The following is a 20440-nucleotide window of genomic DNA, read 5'->3' as shown; positions in this document are numbered from 1 at the left end:
CAACGAAAGACGAGTAAGAAATTATGTTGCTAAGTCTGTAAATTACCAACGCTATATCAATGAAATTACGGTAGAACCTCTATAAATTAATACTCGATAAATTAATATATACTAAAAATTTCTATAAAACAATATAATTTTATAATCCCAAATTGATTTTTTGGTTCAATTAGTATATCGAAAAATTAATATCTCTATAAATTAATAAAAAAAATTATAGTTTTGGTATAGTCCCAACATTATTAATTTATAGAGGTTTCACTGTATTTGTTTCGAATTAGCAACGAAAGTACAACAAACTTTACAACATATTAAAAATGTAGTTGAGCCTGTGTTATTTGTGATATACGTTCTTTTTTGCAACGAAATATACTTTAGTTAAACTGAATAAAAAATAACGGTGTAAATAATTGTTGGTATTCTTTTGGTAAATCTAACAACGAAATACCAACAAAATTTTCTATTTAAAAATGGTTTATATTTATAAAAAATTGTTTAGAGTTTTTTATATTAGTATAGACAAGATAGGAGCCCGTTGCGTTGAAACGGATTTGTTTTGCTGTTTTAATTTAATAAAACTCATAAAATAATAAATCATTTTATTATAGTATTATGATTGTTTTTTTGCATATGTTGTTTGAGATTTATTTTATAATTAAAATCCGTTTTCACACATAATTTCAAATTAATATTTGTATTTTATAATCATGGTGCGTAGATGAGTTGTTATAAACTTTATACTAAGGATTAGAGAAAATACTATACATAAACATTTAAACTGAACACAATCCGAAATAAGAAATAAAAAATAAAATTAAATGAAAGTCAAATACACCAATCGAATTAATGACAAACATTATACATGTTCTTATGTACAAATTTAATGTTTTATTAAATAAGTCTTTAAAATTTTATTTTGATAGGATTTTTAAAAATGAAAACATTCTATTTTATAAATCTCCTTTTTATTTACAATTAAAAAATAAAAAAACATATTAAATACTCTTTTACAATTTTGTTTAAAATTAAAAAGGTAAATTACTGTCATATAACCTATTACAACTATCTTCTCTTTAGAATTTCAGAAAAAAATATATTGCTATCAAATAATTATTTTTAGTTATTAATAAATAAATTTAAAACTGCTATTTATACAATTCGTATCAATACTAATTTTACACTTATTTTGTTAATTAAATAATTTTTAGTATCATGTTCATCAACAAACACTATCTTAAAAATATTATACAAATTTCTTCTATTTAGGATTTTTTTATAAAAAAGGAAAACAACTACTCCCTCTGTTACATATTAAGCGTCGTTTTAGACTTGTGCACACAGATTAAAGAAACAATTAATTTTGCATGTTTTCTATATAAAAACACAATTATCTTTACACCTAACCATATTTCAACCAATAGAAAAACAAATAACAGAATAAAATTAATAAATTTTGCATTGAAAACAGAAAACGACACTTATTTTGTAACAAATTGTTTTCTCAAAAACAACACTTAATATGAAACGGAGGGAATATTAAATATTCTTTTACAGTTTTGTAGGATTTTAGAAAAGGAAATTAATATTACATAATCTTTTACAATTATATTTTGTCTACGATTTAAAAAAATAAATTTTTTTATCAAATAATTATTTCCAGTTAATATTAACTATTTTTAAAAGTTGCAATTTTAATAATTCATTTTTTCAATATCATTAATATGTTTACAATTTTTCTTGTTAATTGAATAATTTTTACTATCATGTTTATCATTAAATTTTTGAAATAAAAATTACTATTAAACAAAATTTTACAATTCTCTCTAGTCACGAATTAAAAAAAAGAAAAATCAAGATTCTTAATTGGTTAAGATTAGAAAATAATTTTCTTTTAGAAATCTCTTTTATTTAAGATTTTAGGAAAAGAAGAAGTTATTTTCACGTATTGGAAGTTTTTATTGACACATTTCCAATCTAATTTTTTTAATTAATACATATCACAATCATATCAGGTGAAATATTTGAAGTTAATTTTGGTTTCTATTTTTTAACACAAAATTATTAAAAATTAAATTTAGTTAATTATAATAAAAATAAGATTACTTTTACGTTTTTATTTTATTTAGACATTTAAAAATGAAATTTAGTTATTTATTTCTTTTATATTTTTATACAACTATTTTATTTTTAATAGAAAATTATGTTTAATTATTTATATATTTTGTTTTATACATACAAATACATCTTTATTATATTTACACATATTCATGTACGACAGTAACATCAAAATCAAAAGTTATTTTAGCATCATAAGATGTATAATAAAAATAATAAAAAGTTGAGTTGTATCAAAAAATTAAAAGAAAATACTCAGGTAAATACTTTCATGTAAATACTATTGTGTTTTGTAAAAATAATATGTGAAAGCTTAAACCTAAATAAATATGTAAAATATTTGTAGCTATTTTTTGTCATAATTTTTTAACATACAATTATCTATTAAAAAAGAAATTTATTACTTATAAGAAAATAATAAGAGTACTTTTACAATTTTATTTTAATTATGCTTTTAAAAAAAGTAATATTATTTATTTAAAGTTAGTTTTTCTTCATGTTTTTATTAAATAGTTTATTGTACTTGTAGGATTTTACAATCGTTTTTGTTTAACATTTTTTTCTTAAAAGTTAATGTTTATCTTTTATAATTCTCTATCTTTATTATCTTTTGAAACAAACATTATAATAAAAAATAATAATAACAATAATAATAATAATAATAATAATAATAATAACTAGTTTTTGATCTGCGCGTCCGCGCAGGTGTTATATCAATATTTTTTATAGTTTTTGATAGTATTTATTTTTGACATTTATTGGTATTAAATATTAATTTGATATATCATTCATTCAGAATTTTGTTTTGCTTATATGAAGTAATTTTATTTATTGTGTCAAGCCAACAATTGGATTAATTGCTTATATATACTCTTTCCGTTTCACTATAAATGTCGTTATAACTTAACATTTTTATTTCAAAATAAGTGTCGTCTTAAAATTTCAATGCAAAACTTATTAATAAGTTTTTCCTGTTTATTTTTTTTATTGGTTGAAATATGGTTAGGTGTATAGTTAATTGTGTTTTTTATTTTGGAAATATACAAAATCACTTGTTTTCTTAATAGGTGTGCATAAATCTAGAACGACAATTAAAATGAAACAGATGAAATATTTGTCTTATTTAATTTACATTGGCATATAGTTATATAAAATTGCATGAACTAACATATGTAAGTAGCCTTTTTTATTTAATATAATTTTATAAAATTGACTCTTTACATGGGATTGTAAAGTTTTAGTTATTAAATAACAAATAATGAGGAGTAGACTATAATATCATACATAATATTTTGATGATCAATTATCTCCATTTGCTAACAGGGAAAATATCCGAAAATAAGACTTTTTATATAATATAAGGATTTATATAATATCAGAAAATAAAATAACTCACGAGTATATGTATACAAAGTTATTTTCATTTCCTATTTTCAGAATATACAAAGTATAAGGTTTAGAAAGTATATAATATACAAAGGGAAAATTTAATATTTACCATTTTCATGGTACCAATTTTCATCTTTACCACCATTAAAGGGACATTTTCAAAAAACTTTCTTCTTTAATTGGCAAAAGACTCATATACTCTTGTTCTTTATATATATAATAAATCATTTTTAAATAAAAAATAGAAAAATAAAATAAAATAATATATTTTTTTATGTTTTTGAATTATAGTTTTTCAAATTAGATTTTTTTATAATTTTTTTTTGAATTTTCTTTTTGCAAAATTTCTTTTTGAATATCAAAATTTATGTTTCAAACAATTTTTTAATTTTTTTTAATATTTTAAGTATTTATTTATATATTTATTATAATCTTAAATTTCACATTTCAAAAACCATACCACACCCCTCAACTCTAAGCTCTAAGTTTAGATTAGTTAATCATAGAGATATAAGTGTTTTTTATCCTTCATTAAAAATGAAAGTAAAAGTGGTTAGTGTAAACATGAAAAGTTGTACTATGAATGCGGTATTTGTGAGAATTTCCCGTATACAAACTTTATCTATAACGTTTAAAAAAGGGGTCCAAGTTATTTTAATTTCCTATTATTGATTCTATTATTAATTAATATATATCATAGCGTTTTATAATATTGTTTCTATTAGTTTTGGAATATTTTGATTTTTAATATAATATTTGATTTTCTTGTGGTAAGTAAGTGATTGTAGTCTCTTACGTTTAAGGTATAGCTATATTTTAGGAATTTGATAGTTATACATTAATCATGTCATAAATAGTAGGAACAATTTTAGGAAGTAAATAATATTGTTAGTGATCTAATCGTAGAAAAAATAAACCATTTTGATCTATTGTGTTCGTACCTAAACTATATAATATAAAACTTCTTCATATTCAACGTAAGTTTAACTCTGAGTACAATGATCAATTTGTGATGAATCAGAGTTAGTTTTCTGATAAGTTGAGTTTGGGTTTACATACGTTGTTTCTTTGGTAAACTAATTTAATTGACCAGACAATTGAATTGGAGGAGAAAGAACAAACGAAGTAGTGGAGGAGTATTTAAAAAAATAATCGGTTACTTTTATTAGAATATATATAATAAATTATTGGACTGTGTATAATGTATCGATTTAATCAAGGTATGTGATGGTCAAAGGAAAGTAATTAGATTGTCTACCGGACAGGTTGGTTTAGCGATTTTATTAGTCTACAAAATTAATGGGTTAAGGAATTCGTAAAACTACTGTGTTTTGGTCAGTGGCATGCTATTGTAATTATTGAGGAAAACTTAGGGTTAAATCAAATTTGTACTTCACTTTTAATAGATTAGATAAGACTATTAAATAATATTTATAATTAATTTTTTTTAAAATCGTTTTTATTATTTTAGTATATATATTTTTGATTATGATATAGTTTAACACATATCACATTTTTAAATATATAGCTACCATGTGTCACAATCATGTTAATTATCAGTTTGAAGAACCAAGCTCAATATAATCTTTTATAATTATTTTTTATTAAAAGTTTAAAAATTATATTAAATAAATTGTTTTCAAATCTATTTTTTAGGATTTTCAAAAACGGAAAATTTCTAAAAACATTACTTCTAAATATTTTTAAAAATCGTTTTTACTATTAAATAATTTTTAAAAGTAGTTTTTTCAAAATTCGTTTTTATTATCTTATTATATATATTTTTAATCATTATATATTTAAACACATGTCACAATATTAAAAAAAAAAAATAACATACTCATACTGGCTCTGTAAACCAAACTGGTAAATGTACATCCATGTGAACGACGAAAGACGATTGTTTTTTGGCACTCCGTGCTAGACTATCCGCCTTTTGATTCTCCGTCTGGGGTACATGAATGATCTCTGAACTGAGGAAACATGTCTTCAACATCTTTATATCTTCCGGATAACTTTCAAACGCTGGCCATTCTTCTAGTTCCAAAACCATCTTCACCAATTGAGAAAAATCCGTAGCAAACGTGACCTGATATTGATGTAAGTTTCTCATACACTCCATTGCACATATTAAAGCTTCCATCTCCGAATGGAGGGGTGAAAGACAAGACGAATATTTCTTGCACCCAACAAACCATCGAATCCCTCAAGAATACTATATCAACCCTGGCCTGAATAATACTCTTTATCTTTCCACGAACCATCTATAAAGCACCAGCGACCTACACTCCTCGAAGAGTGCATTAGAAGAAAAATTATTATCGAATAATCTTTTGCAATTATCTTTTGATAAGGATTTAAAAAAATAGAAATTATTATTAAATAATATATATATAATAAGATTTTTAATAAAATTTGTTTTTGTTAATATCTTTGTATATATATTTTTACTTATGAGACAGATTAATATATGTCACAATCTTAAATATATAATTGCTATGTGTCGCGATCATGTTAATTAGCAACTTTGAAGAATCAAGTTTTTTTTGTTTTTTGAGTAAATAAGAATCAAGCTTTATATAATAAGATTCTAACCGAATATAATTATAAACTTTTGGTATGTAATATTATGCTGTTGTGTTTGTCATTATCTTCTTTTGTTATTGACTATTTACGTTCTGTTACATTATAATTCAATACATTTTTCAGAACTTGCAACCTTGCTTATATACTGAATTCTCAACTTCTTAAAATTTTATGTTTATGTATTCATACCATTATTTTACCATTTAACTGAGTTTGTGTTCATGTTATGTAAACATTGATGTTTGTACCTTACAAATGTCACAAACACTAGAAAATGAATCGATCGTTTACGAGAACCACCATCGACCTCATTACAAATTAATAAATTGATAACACCAAAATTTAACATAGTTTTTAATAGTTTTAATCGAATAACACAAAAATCATTATAACATGTACATCTTTATAGCTCTTTATAAATAGATAACTTAATAAGAACCCTTTTATAAATAGATAAACATGCATTCGTTGTTAATCCGTTGGAAAAAAATATTAAGAGTTAACAACATTTTTCTTTGGAATTCGTTGTAAATATACAAAGATTTACTATAAAATTCTTGTGATCCTAAATGCCAAATGACATCACACCTATATGTTAAGAACATTGCAACGAGTACCAATGAAATCTTTTGATTCTAAACCCTAAATGGATAGCATGCTTATGGTCTAAATTAACAATGATTTCTTTGAGTATTTGTTGTAGATATAACAACGAATTACCCTGAAATTTTTGTGACTCAAAAACTTAAGTTTTACAGTACGACAATGATATTAAAAGAACACAATTGATGTGATATCATTGGTATGTAAAATTAAATAGGGAATTTGACTTTTACCAAATTGTAAGTTTCACACGCTGAGGAAAATAAGAGCACGTAAAATTATGTTTTTTTTTTTTTTTTTTTTTGTAATCCAGCAGGGGTTCCCCACTTACGTGGGTCATTCCCCTGGACCCGGTTAGGCAGCGGTCCACTTCACCCGGGAGGGCTGTACCTGGGCTGGGGATAAGTCCCAACACCCAGTACCGCATTTGGTGACAGAATGGGCAGTTCGCCTCCGCCTGGCGTCGAACCCGTGAGCATGACAATTGGCCCACAGGGTTCTTACCAAGTGAGCTACCTCATCCCGTCACGTAAAATTATGTTGTTAATTCGTTGCCAATAATGTTCTAGATCCACGGCGGCTCTAAGATAACCGGTTAAATGGCATGGTGGTTATGGCTTCCTTTGGTGAAAGATTGACGTAGTTAGGGGTGGGAGTTCGAGTATTCATTCAGGTTGGATTTAAGTCTATACGGTTTTCGGTCTATTAAGGTATTTATAAATTTGAGTTCGGGTTCGATTCAGATCTTTGCGGAAATTATTTTAAAAAATTAATATTCACATATGCTTTAAATTTCTCAAAATATAAAATAAAAATAATATACATATAAATTTGAATAATATATGCCAAATAACCTTAACTTAACATAAAAATTGGTTTGGCTATAGATATTTCAAGTATTTTTGGTATTTTAAGTATCCATTAGCTATTTTAAACATTTGATTTTGGCTATTTATATATATTTTAATTATTTTAGAAAACTTCAAAATATCTTATATATTTGGTATTGAATAAAAATATTTAATATATCCGATTCTGATATATTCGGATACCCGAAATATATCGGTTCGAATGAGTTCAGTTCCATTTTTTTTTATACCAAAATTTTGAAACCGTTCGGATATCTAACTAATTTTGGTTCGGATTCAATACTATTTTTCGGATCAGATTCAATTCGATTTTTCGGGATTAGATTTTTTCTCAGCCCTAGACGTAGCGGTGGTTTTTATATTCAGTTCTGGTCCGACGTGGCGAAGCCAGTAGAAAGACTAGACACCCCATGCACCCACAATATTTTTAATTGTTTTTGTATTTCTTAACAAATTTATCATATATGTGTATTACAGTTTATAAGTTTATACCCATTAAAGCATTACCCAGTAAGAAAACGTTCTAGATTCGCCCCATCAGCGCTTCTACTCTTAGCTTGCATGCTTTGGGGACGACGAAGTAAGAGCGAGTCTGGGGTTTGCTAGCTGTTATGGATGCCAGTTAGTGGCAGACTGAGGCTTAGGCCAATCCACGCGCAGGCTCCAAACTGCGAAGTCGTCTAAATATGTTTGGTTCTTCTTTGCCTTGCACTTCTCTATTTTATTTTCAGGTTACTTCAAGCTAGTTGGCATCTCTGTCACATTTAGGTGGTGTTTTCTTTAGACCATCCCCATTAGCGATGCGGGGTGGAGTTTGCCACATGGGTTTTTCTTTTATATTTTTTTTATTTTTTATTTGTTTGTTTAAAAAAAAAGAATATTAATAAAGTAACCAATCGTGGGTCGCTACGTGTCGTGGGATTCACGAAAACAGTGATGAACCGCCTCTTGCGGATGAACCCCGACGAGACCAGTCCATCAAGCTCACAATATTGTATTATTATTTTTTCTTGGGGAGTGTGTGAACTCGTTCTTAAAACTCTCAATGGGCATGCTCTTATATCTTCTACGTGTTTGTCTAGTTTCTTCTTCGGTGAAAGTAGCTCCACTGTTCTGGCTCGTGTTTCTTGGTGCTCCGGTTTGGTAATAACTGCAGTTGGCGTGGCGGCCTCTTCGGTGGTTTGCTTCGACGGGTTTTTTTCAGCAGCGGACAGCACCCCTAGCCTTCCATTTTGTTCTCGACTAAGGTTTTGTTATTCTTTTTTTATTTTAATTTCTTTTCTTTTGTGTTTTTATTTTTATTAGCTGTCACTATATCTTACTCTCCGTGCTTCATAATAAATGTCATTTTAACATTTTTTTTTGTTTCACAGAAAATGTCACTTTATAATTCTAATGCAAATTATACTTACTTTCAACTGAAAATTAATTACAAACTGCATTGATTTTATAAATAATTTTAATTATCTCAAAAACTATTGGTCAAATAGATGTAATTAATAACAACTTAAAAACATTTCAATCACTTTCTTAATCTGTGTGAAAAATATCAAAATGACACTTATTAAAAAAATGAGAGAGTAATAAAAGACCAAAAATTTTAAAATATGAAAATTTTTCAAAAGAAAGACAGTATAGGTAATTAAACGAGCTGAAGGTTAAGGCTGAAAAAAGACAAGGTCCTACAACGCAAAAATGGCTTAAAATTTTCAAAATAAAGAACATGATCATTGTTGTTTGTTTGGGTGTTTTGGCTTTTGTTTTCATCTAACACATAATATTTTTTTTTTTTTTTTTTTTTTTTCATCTAACACATCATACTTCACAAAGATGAACGAAACACTCGTGTTTGATAACTAATTGTTTGGAAAGTGTTATTTTAACAAAACTTGAAGTATTACGATTTTTTCGTTGCGAAAGTAAACAATACTATAGATTATTAGTCTTCTTCCCATTGAACAAAATTTAATTAGACGGTTTAGTCAGCGGTTTGGCGTTCACATGATTCACTAATACCTGTCTCTTTGTTGAAGTCGGTGTATTGGTTACGTTAATATCATAATTATTTATACTATTTATCGTATTTCATTAAGACATGGATTAAATCAGTCGTAATGTATTTTTAAATTGTCAGGGTAAAAACTATTTTTGTAGTATAAGATTTTGCCAACGGACAAAACTGTCGGAAAGGCGAAAACCAAGTCCTGTAATAAATGCAAAATAAAAGGGTAGGTTGGGGATAATACGTATGAATTAATCGTTTTATTAAATTACTAATTGGTTTAGTTGAAAGTTAATGAAAGTTAAGTAATTAATTAATTCAGACCAAATCCCAGCGAGGTGGAACAGACGGGGAAGCACGAAAAGAGAAAATAAAGTTAGAAAAAAAGAAGAAGAAAGAAACAATATTACTCAATTTTTTTCTTTCCAGAAACGCGTTTAGATTTGCAGCCTCCTCCTCCTCCTCCTTCTTCTTCCGTCTTCTTTTGCTCGTCTTCTCCACCAAATCTGAGTGTCTTCTTCAAGTTCTTTGCTCGGAGGTGTTCTTATTTTCGTAGATTTCAGACGATTACTGCTCATTTGATTCAATCTAGATCCAGATTCTGTATCTGAAGACTCTGATCTACCAAACGAAATGGTAAGATCTCATTGCGACCAAATCCAGTATAATTTGGGGGGAAATTTGTAATTTAGAGGATTTAGTTTTGACTTGAGACGAATATGGTTTCTTGATTTAGTTTATTGTTTTTAAAGATTTTATAATTTTGGATGATGGCTTTGAGCTGCACTTAGATTCCTCGTTTGATGATGATGATGATAGTATTGTATGAATTTAGAGATTTGACTTCAACTGTGACCTGTCTGTTTTTGAGTTTGACGCTCTTGGTCTAATTCTTGTTTTGAATCTGCATAAACAATGTTTTGTTCATTACCACAACACTTTTGATTTTTCTTACATTTTACGGTTTTGATCAGCCATTAAATTTAAAGTCATTGGGGTTACATGTACTTTTATAAGAAGTTGTGGTTACCATAACAGAGCTTGAGAAGTGTGTTTTTTAGTTCCCTTACCAGCTGTGCTTGCTTACAGTTTCTTAGTGAGAACTATACCTTTGACACTCTTTGTTTCTACAGGCCGGTAACTTCAATCCTACAGTTGGGTCGTGTGTGTGGGTGGAGGACCCTGACGAAGCATGGATTGATGGTGAAGTTGTAGAGGTGAACGGCCAAGAGATCAAAGTGCTTTGCACTTCAGGGAAACATGTATGTGTCCTTCTCATGTGAATTGGAAATCAAAAGAAAACTTTTTTTCTTTTTTTTTGTGAAAACAGTTTTTCTTATTTTCTAATTTCTTTTTTTTTTCTGTCTGGAAAAATTTAGGTTGTTACAAAAGCATCTAGTGTTTATCCGAAAGATACGGAAGCGCCAGCATCTGGAGTGGACGATATGACAAGACTTGCTTATTTGCATGAACCCGGAGTTCTACAGAATTTGCATTCAAGATATGATATAAATGAGATTTATGTGAGTAGTCTCTTATTGATCTCGAATATATATATGTGCTCTAGATATGTTTGGACTAAACTTTCAACTACTTCCAGACTTATACAGGAAGTATACTGATTGCTGTTAATCCGTTTAGAAGACTCCCCCATCTTTACAGTAGCCACATGATGGCACAGTATAAAGGAGCTGCCTTAGGGGAGCTGAGTCCACATCCATTCGCCGTCGCAGATGCTGCATATAGGTAAATTCATACACACTGGTAAAACATGTTGCTTCTTATACTCTTCCTGCTGTTGTTGATACTTATATGTAATTTTGGATGCTTTCTTGTTTTGTGTAATGCAGACAGATGATAAATGACGGAGTAAGTCAGTCTATTCTGGTTAGTGGAGAGAGTGGTGCTGGTAAAACTGAAAGCACGAAGTTGCTAATGAGATATCTTGCTTATATGGGAGGGAGAGCTGCTTCTGAGGGAAGGAGTGTTGAACAGAAAGTGTTGGAGGTGAGAGAAAAGATATATATATATATATATATATATATATATATATGCATATGTTCAGTCAAATCCTATTTTAGAAAAGTGAAGAAATAACTAAAACTTCAGCGGATGGTCAAATCTTCATTTTCGGCTGAGTTTGCTTGAGCAACTAAAGAGTGAACAGATAACTGAAACTTCAGAAAAGTAGTGCTAGTAGTCACCCACATTAATGGAAACTGTGTAGCAAGTAGCTATATGCTTTGTTACTTACGCAGATGATGTTGATGTTACTTTCTTCTATTGATTTGGTCTTACAAGCTTCTTAATTGTATATTTTATTCAGTCTAATCCTGTGCTAGAAGCATTCGGAAATGCAAAGACTGTTAGGAACAACAATTCCAGGTAAAAAAGTTTTCCTGCATTCTTTTATCTATATTGTTGAGGTTTTTCTTGAACCTCACCACTTCGGGTGTTTGTTAACTCGTTTATATGTGTACTTTATAGTCGTTTTGGTAAGTTTGTGGAGATTCAGTTTGACGAAAAGGGAAGGATATCAGGAGCTGCCATAAGAACTTATTTGCTGGAAAGATCACGTGTTTGTCAGGTCTCTGATCCTGAAAGAAACTATCACTGTTTCTACATGCTTTGTGCTGCTCCAAAAGAAGTAAGTTTGTAATTCACTTGGGAGTATGTAACACTGAAGTACTTGGTGATACATGTCAAGTATCTAAACCTTTTTTGGCATACCAATGCACATCTTGTTTTCTGAAATGATATTTTCTACTATCAGGATGTGCAGAGATACAAGCTGGGCGAACCAAAGACATATCACTATCTCAATCAATCTAAATGTCTAGCGGTGGAGAGTATAAATGATGCGGAGGAATACCAAGCCACAAGACGGGCTATGGAAGTGGTTGGGATCAGTACTGAGGAGCAGGTAGCAATCACACAACTCCATCATCAGTCAGATTTTAACCAAAGCTGCTATAGTGTTTGTAAACAAATTCAATACTTTGCTGATATCTCGTTACAGGATGCGATTTTCAGCGTTGTGGCTGCCATTCTCCATCTCGGGAATATCGAGTTTTCTAAGGGAGCAGAGATTGATTCATCGATTCCCAAAGATGAAAAATCATTGTTTCACCTGAAAACTGCAGCTGAGCTTCTCAGGTATATATTTGCCTCAACTAACAAAGCGAGTATTGTTCTTTTTGTTTTATGTTCTGTTTAGGTTTCCTTACTCGTATTGTCTTACTTTCCAGCTGCGATGAAAAGTTACTTGAGGATTCACTATGCAAGCGTATCATGGTAACTCGTGATGAAACCATCACAAAAACTCTTGATCCAGAAGCTGCTACTCTTAGTAGAGATGCTTTGGCTAAAGTCATGTACTCGCGGTTGTTTGACTGGTGGGTTTCTCGATGAAGATATTCATAGCTGCTTGTCCTTATTTTAATAAATAAATTTCGAAGATGATTGCCATCATTGTTCTGTACTTACCCTTTGTGGTCTTTGCAGGCTTGTTGACAAGATTAATACCTCAATTGGTCAAGATCCTCACTCGAAGTACTTGATTGGTGTTCTCGATATTTATGGATTCGAGAGTTTCAAGACAAACAGGTGCTTAAGTGGTATGCTTGTTGTTTTTTGTGATTGGTTAGATGGGTCTTTTCAAAAAAGTGGATCTATCTCTGATACTTCCCCTGTTCTCCACAATATATGGGTCTGACCAGACCAGTTTGATAGTCAAGCTAGTGTTTGATTCTAACATGGACTACTGAGATTTTATACTACCCATCAATTGTAAGCTTGTGAGGTTATTCGACCAACTTTGGGAGAGTAGTGCTATATATATATGCAATAACTTCATTGTTTGACTATTAATTAGTTATTCATGACTGATTCTTGTTGTTCTTTGGCCTAATACTTACAAGCGCAAGCTTTATTGCAGTTTTGAGCAATTTTGCATCAATCTGACCAATGAAAAACTTCAGCAACATTTTAATCAGGTTTGCTCAGAACGAACTCTTTTACTTTTCGATTATTAGTCTTTTTCATATCTGATGTGGCCATGGTTCTGAGGTGTGTAACTTCTATTCGTGCAGCATGTCTTTAAGATGGAGCAAGAGGAATATAAGAAGGAGGAGATCAACTGGAGCTATATAGAGTTCGTAGACAATCAAGATATCTTAGACCTGATAGAAAAGGTGTCTGTTTGATATTTATGCTCACTGTTCAGTGGAGATATTCTCCTTTTGGCAGTTATCTTGCTCACGGTCGATATTTGTAATCTCCTTTCATCAATTTCTCATGCTTGGTGTTTGTTTCCTTTTGTTTTTGTGTTCTTCAGAAACCTGGAGGTATTATTGCTCTGCTGGATGAAGCTTGGTGAGTAGAAATTCAAACTGTTGATTCTATACCCTTTCTTTTATGCTCTCTCTTTCCTTTTCTACCAGTTCACTTACAAATTTGGTTTGTTTTTGAGAAATATAGCTGAAGTGATACTTTTCCTTGCAGCATGTTTCCAAGGTCAACGCATGAAACTTTTGCACAGAAACTATACCAAACATTCAAAAACCACAAGCGCTTTGCCAAACCAAAATTGGCTCGTAGTGACTTCACAATCTGTCATTACGCTGGTGATGTAAGCAGCCGTCTCTTTTATTCGTTTATTGGTCCACCATGATTGTGAAAAACGTTCCAAGAAATACCAGTAATTGTTCTGTAGTTATATGGTCTAATAACACCATTGGGTTATTTATGGTTTCAGGTCACTTATCAGACAGATCTTTTCCTGGACAAGAACAAAGATTACGTTATTGCTGAGCATCAAGCGTTGTTAAATTCTTCTAGTTGTTCCTTTGTAGCAAGTTTGTTCCCACCTATGTCTGACGATTCCAACAAATCAAAGTTCTCATCTATAGGTACTCGTTTCAAGGTGAGTCTGACTCTTGTTTCCAGTTTCAAGTTTGTTCTGTAAAAAAAATGGTCGGTTAATGTCCTTTTGTGCTTCTTTTCAGCAACAATTGGTATCGTTGCTCGAGATTCTTAATACCACGGAGCCACACTATATTCGCTGTATCAAACCAAATAACCTTCTGAAGCCTGGAATCTTTGAGAACGAAAATATTTTGCAGCAATTACGTTGTGGGGTGCGGATGACATTCGCTGTCAGAGTTTTTAGTTCGTGAAAAATTTCTATTTCTGAAAGAAGTTAATTGTTTGTGTTACTTTATGACTTCAGGGAGTGATGGAAGCTATCAGGATTAGTTGTGCTGGCTATCCTACCAGGAAACATTTCGATGAATTCTTGGACAGATTTGGTATTCTTGCTCCAGAAGTGTTGGTCAAGAAGTAAGATTGTACCCTTCTCTTAGTATTTTCTTGCGTGAGTGATTACATCCATTTGGAATGTCTAATTGAGTTCTTGTACAATAGCTCTGATGACCCTGATGCGTGCAAGAAGCTTCTGGCGAAAGTGGGACTCGAAGGTTATCAGGTAATTGCCTCATCAAAGCTTTCTCCATTGCCTCTACTTCCTGTGTGATGAGCAACATCGATAGATTGACATTTACTTTTGTAGATTGGCAAGACAAAAGTATTTCTGAGGGCTGGACAAATGGCAGACTTGGATACCCGAAGGACTGAAGTCTTGGGAAGATCCGCAAGCATTATCCAGAGAAAAGTTCGGTCGTATCTTGCTAAAAAGAGTTTCATCCTTCTGCGTAATGCTGCTAAGCAAATTCAATCAGTTTGCAGAGGTATTTTAAACCTTCTACTGGTGTATGTGTCTGTACTAAATGATTGGGTCTTTCTTTGTTTAATTTAGTTTCTGGATTAATTTGCAAATCTATCGGCCTCCTTGGTTGTCAGGTTATCTTGCTAGAAGTGTATATGAAGGCATGCGCAGGGAAGCTGCTGCTTTAAGAATCCAGAGAGACTTACGTATGTTTCTGGCTAGGAAGGCTTACACAGAGCTATTTTCTGCTGCTGTGTCCGTCCAAGCTGGTATGCGTGGTATGGTTGCCCGTAACGATCTGTGTTTCAGAAGGCAGACGAAAGCAGCAATAATAATTCAGGTACACTTATATCAAAATTGCAAAAGTGTAGTACTATTAGAGGTCCTACTCCTCATAGAACACCGATAAACATAACGAGATTTGTCTCCTTCCAAGAAATCCATGAATTATAACTGAACAGTTGTTTCTGGGTCACACATTGATCGTGGTAATGTTCATTGTTATTATAGACTTGGTGCCGTGGATACTTGGCCCGTCTACATTACAGAAAACTAAAGAAAGCAACTATCACGACACAATGTGCATGGAGATCAAAGATTGCTCGTGGAGAACTTCGGAAGCTTAAGATGGTGAGATGTGTTTCTTTTCTTTGTCTAGTTTTGTTCTATGGTCTATTGTTCCAGAGGTTTACTTATGAAGATATCGCTTATCATGAAACTAACAGAATTGTTTTAATTTGTTTTACACAATAGGCTGCTCGAGAAACTGGAGCACTTCAAGCAGCCAAGAACAAGCTAGAGAAGCAAGTTGAAGAGCTGACATGGAGATTGCAGCTAGAAAAACGGATGAGGGTGAGATTGCTGTTTAAAGAACCACATGTTGTTCCTTTGATTGTGCGTTATAGAAAATTTGTTTAGATTTTTTTTTTTCATTCTCTTTCAAACGCTGCAGACTGACCTGGAAGAGGCCAAGAAACAAGAAAGTGCAAAAGCGCAGTCTTCTTTGGAGGAATTGGAACTTAGGTGCAAAGAAACTGAGGCATTGCTTATTAAAGAGCGTGAAGCTGCCAAGAAAGTTTCAGAGATTGCCCCGGTTATTAAAGAGGTCCCTGTGGTTGATAATGAACTAATGGAGAAGATCACAAGTGAAAATGAAAAGCTGAAGGTTTGTGATTTACTTACTGGAGAAGAGCAAGAATATGTATATTTGAGAATGTGCTCTAAAGCGATGTTTCATTTTCTGAATGGCTTGTCTTATACAGGAGATGGTGAGTTCACTGGAAATGAAAATTGATGAGACAGAGAAGAAAATTCAAGAGACAACCAAAATTAGCCAGGATAGATTGAAGCAAGCATTGGAGGCTGAATCTAAACTAGTGAAGTTGACGACTGCAATGCAAAGGTACCCGTTGCAATAATTTTATCTTCAGGAGTGCCATTGTTGAGAGCTCTTGTGCTAATATCTTATTTGTATTGACATTTCATCTGCAGGCTTGAAGAGAAAATCTTAGACATGGAAGCTGAGAAAAAAGTTATGCGTCAGCAAACAATCGCAAGCACTCCTGTGAGGACTGCTCTTGGACATCCTCCAACTGCGCCTATTAAGGTAGAATGTCTCTCTGCAGCTCTATAATATGCTCTTTGAGCTGCCTTCTTACCAGGCATTCAATGTTAAACTTTTTCATCACTGTGTTTGTAGAATTTGGAAAACGGCCACCATACAAACTTGGAAAGCGAGTTCAATGTATAGTTCCCCCAACCAGCTACCTCGATCACTTGTTTCTCATCATGTTAATTTGTTTGCATTTTCCATTAGTTTTTTTATTAATCTGTAAAGTCTACATTGTTTGTAGGAAGCCGAGTTTGCAACACCAATTGATGGCAATGCTGGGAAATCTGCTGCAGAACGTCAAATTGTATGTTGGCCAATCACGTCATATAGTAATTGTACTTACAGCTGTTGGTGACGAGTTCTGATAGCTTGATTTGTACTGATCACTGCAGATGGATGTCGATGCTCTCATTGACTGTGTAAAAGACAACATCGGTTTCAGTGATAATGGGAAACCTGTGGCTGCCTTTACGATATACAAGTGTCTTCTTCACTGGAAGTGTTTCGAATCTGAGAAGACCAATGTGTTTGATCGTCTGATTCAGATGATTGGTTCCGCGATTGAGGTAATTAGGAATGCATTACGTGACATTGTGTCTATGTAGGGTTACTTAAACTATGAAGTTTCCAACTGTTCTTCTGATATGTTCAGAATGAAGATGACAATAGTCACTTGGCGTATTGGTTGACAAGCACATCGGCGCTATTATTTTTGCTTGAGAAAAGTCTTAAAACCAGTGGCAGCGGAGCAACACAAAGCAAGAAGCCACCTGCTTCAACTTCTTTGTTTGGAAGGATGGCCATGGTTAGTAGTACCATTTTTGTTGAGTTAACATGTCTTGCACTCTCCATACCATAGACTTACTATTGTCTCTCTTTTTTGTTCATCAGAGCTTCCGCTCATCACCCGCTTCAGGCAACCTCGCTGCTGCAGCTGAAGCCGCTGCTAACGCAGTGATCCGTCCAGTGGAGGCGAAGTACCCGGCTCTGCTTTTTAAGCAACAGCTTGCAGCCTATGTTGAGAAAATGTTCGGGATGGTTAGGGATAACTTGAAGAAAGAGTTGTCGACTTTACTTTCTTTATGCATTCAGGTTTCTTGCTTGCTTCCCTTTTATCCTAATGCTTTGATGGTTATGTTCTTTGCACTTTGACGATAACTGTTGTTTGTCCAAATGAAAACTTCAGGCACCGAGAACTTCTAAAGGAGGGATGTTGAGATCTGGCAGGTCATTTGGAAAAGATTCTCCTGCAGTTCACTGGCAAAGCATTATCGACTGTCTCAATTCGCTTCTTGTCACATTGAAAGGAAATCATGTAAGAAAATATTGTTGAATTTCCATTGGAACAATACTCTGTGTGTCCTCACTCCATTATATCAATTTCAGGTTCCTTTAGTACTCATCCAGAAGATATACTCTCAAACTTTCTCTTTCATCAACGTACAACTTTTCAACAGGTAAGTATAGTCCTTGCTCACCTAATGTAAAAGTGTTCACTTTGTTCTCCATGACGCAGACATCTCAGGCTTTTGTTTTATATCTTACAGCCTTCTTCTGCGTAAAGAGTGCTGTACATTTAGCAATGGAGAATTTGTAAAATCCGGGCTTGCTGAGCTAGAGCTATGGTGTTGCCAAGCCAAAGAAGTAGAGTTCTTGAGTCATGATTTTCTTACAAAATGAAAAATTACTTCTCATGTTTTTCGTTCCGTGATAATTTTATTGCTCTGATTTGCAGTATGCTGGACCGTCTTGGGAAGAACTTAAACAAATCAGACAAGCCGTTGGATTCCTGGTATGTTTTGTCAGTACGGGCAAATGTTTTTTTTTTCTGGACGCACATTAGTTCCATTAAACGACACTAGTAACATTACTTTCTTCTTTTTCACCTGCAGGTTATACATCAGAAGTACAGAATCTCATACGATGAAATAGCACACGATCTTTGCCCGGTAAAGCTCTGATGTCTGTTTTTAGAAACACACTTGGTGCGCATTTATATTGCCTGACATTGTCTTCGTTATTTGCATCTTTCCGCGCTTTACAGGGCCTCAGTGTCCAGCAGCTTTACCGTATTTGTACATTATACTGGGACGATAGCTATAACACCCGAAGCGTCTCTCAAGAAGTACTTTTACATACAATTTTTTATATATAAAAATATCATGTTTCTTGTTCAATTTAAAACCTTCGTAGATGCTCAACAAAATTGAAAATCTCTCTTGCAGGTTATATCGAGCATGCGGGCACTCATGACAGAGGAATCCAATGATGCAGACAGTGATTCCTTCTTGTTGGATGATGATTCCAGGTAAAATTTAACTTTGATACAAGAATATAGCAGACTTAATAGAAGTTTCAAGGTTTTTTTTTTTTTTTTTTATCAAAGAAGTTTCAAGGTTTTAAGAGTTTTAAATGGTCTAACTGTTGACTGTATAGAAGTAACAGCTAACTGTTGTTTTCGATTAACTCTTTGGTACTTGTGCAGCATTCCATTCTCAATCGAAGATATTTCAAGTTCGATGCAAGAGAAGGACTTTGTAGGAATCAAACCAGCAGAAGAGCTTCTTGAGAATCCGGCTTTTGTATTCTTGCACTAAGAAGCTCATGAAAGTTGAGAAGCTCAGATTCTAAAACCTCCTTGTCCTCTGTGGGTTTGTTTTAGTCTTGAGGCGCAGAGAAGGGGCCTTTCTGAACTACAAGAGGAAAGAAGATGGTAAAAGTGTAAATTTCTTTGTTGTCGGGTTGTTTTGAAAGTATACATCTGTTTTTCTCAACTATTCATTCATTTATTATTATTTTTGACCTCAGATTTGTTTCATTTTTCAAAGTTTTAGACCTGACGGTTATATATATGTTGCAAAGATTAAGATTCCTATGTTGTTTTGTTTGTTGTACAAAGTTATCAGAACAGTACATTCTATTCTATCATATGACTTATGAAATGGATATTGTTATCTAGTTTGCGTCTTGCTGACCATCTTCCAATTTGGATTTTATCTTATCTTTGAAGTACACAAAATCTTGAATTAATGGTTTGCAGATAATGGAATATGGTTGAGGTTGACATCTTTACATAGTTTGCGGATAATGGAATATGGTTGACATCTTTACATACTATTTCAACATTTGTATAATCACTTTTACTTGAAAGTGAATAGTAGACATTATCAAATTCAAATTCAACCATGTCATCATGTTATCTTTTTGTAATAGAAGATGGATGATAAAAGAGACTTTGAATTGTATGCCGTTAGAAAAAAGCGTTAAAGACGTTCAAAAAGACTTTGCATTGTATTACCTCTCACACAACAAATGTTGGTCCAAACGATTTAAGTCTATAGAAAACAAAGTCAAGATGTTATATCCTGGATAATTCTAGATAGTTGAGGCTATCATTTTATTGGTTCATGTCGGGATCAAGAAGTTTTTATTTTACTAAAGGATCAAGATCAAGAAGTTGTGGAAGCTTTGTTTGTCCACAAATTTTTTCCCCGTCATTTCAATATAAAAGACAGTATGGCATTTAAAACCATTAAAAA

At 32.1% G+C, this 20440-nt stretch overlaps 1 pseudogene; it reads left to right on the top strand.

Annotated features, from left to right (window-relative positions):
* Positions 1–9894: 9894 nt before the first annotated feature.
* LOC106437037 lies at positions 9895–19859 on the top strand (annotated as a pseudogene).
* Positions 19860–20440: the final 581 nt, after the last annotated feature.

Source organism: Brassica napus, chromosome C7, assembly GCF_020379485.1.
Source record: "Brassica napus cultivar Da-Ae chromosome C7, Da-Ae, whole genome shotgun sequence".
Taxonomy (NCBI): Eukaryota; Viridiplantae; Streptophyta; class Magnoliopsida; order Brassicales; family Brassicaceae; genus Brassica; species Brassica napus.
The sequence above is the reverse complement of the archived record's forward strand: the minus strand, read 5'-3'. Positions and strand labels throughout refer to the sequence as shown.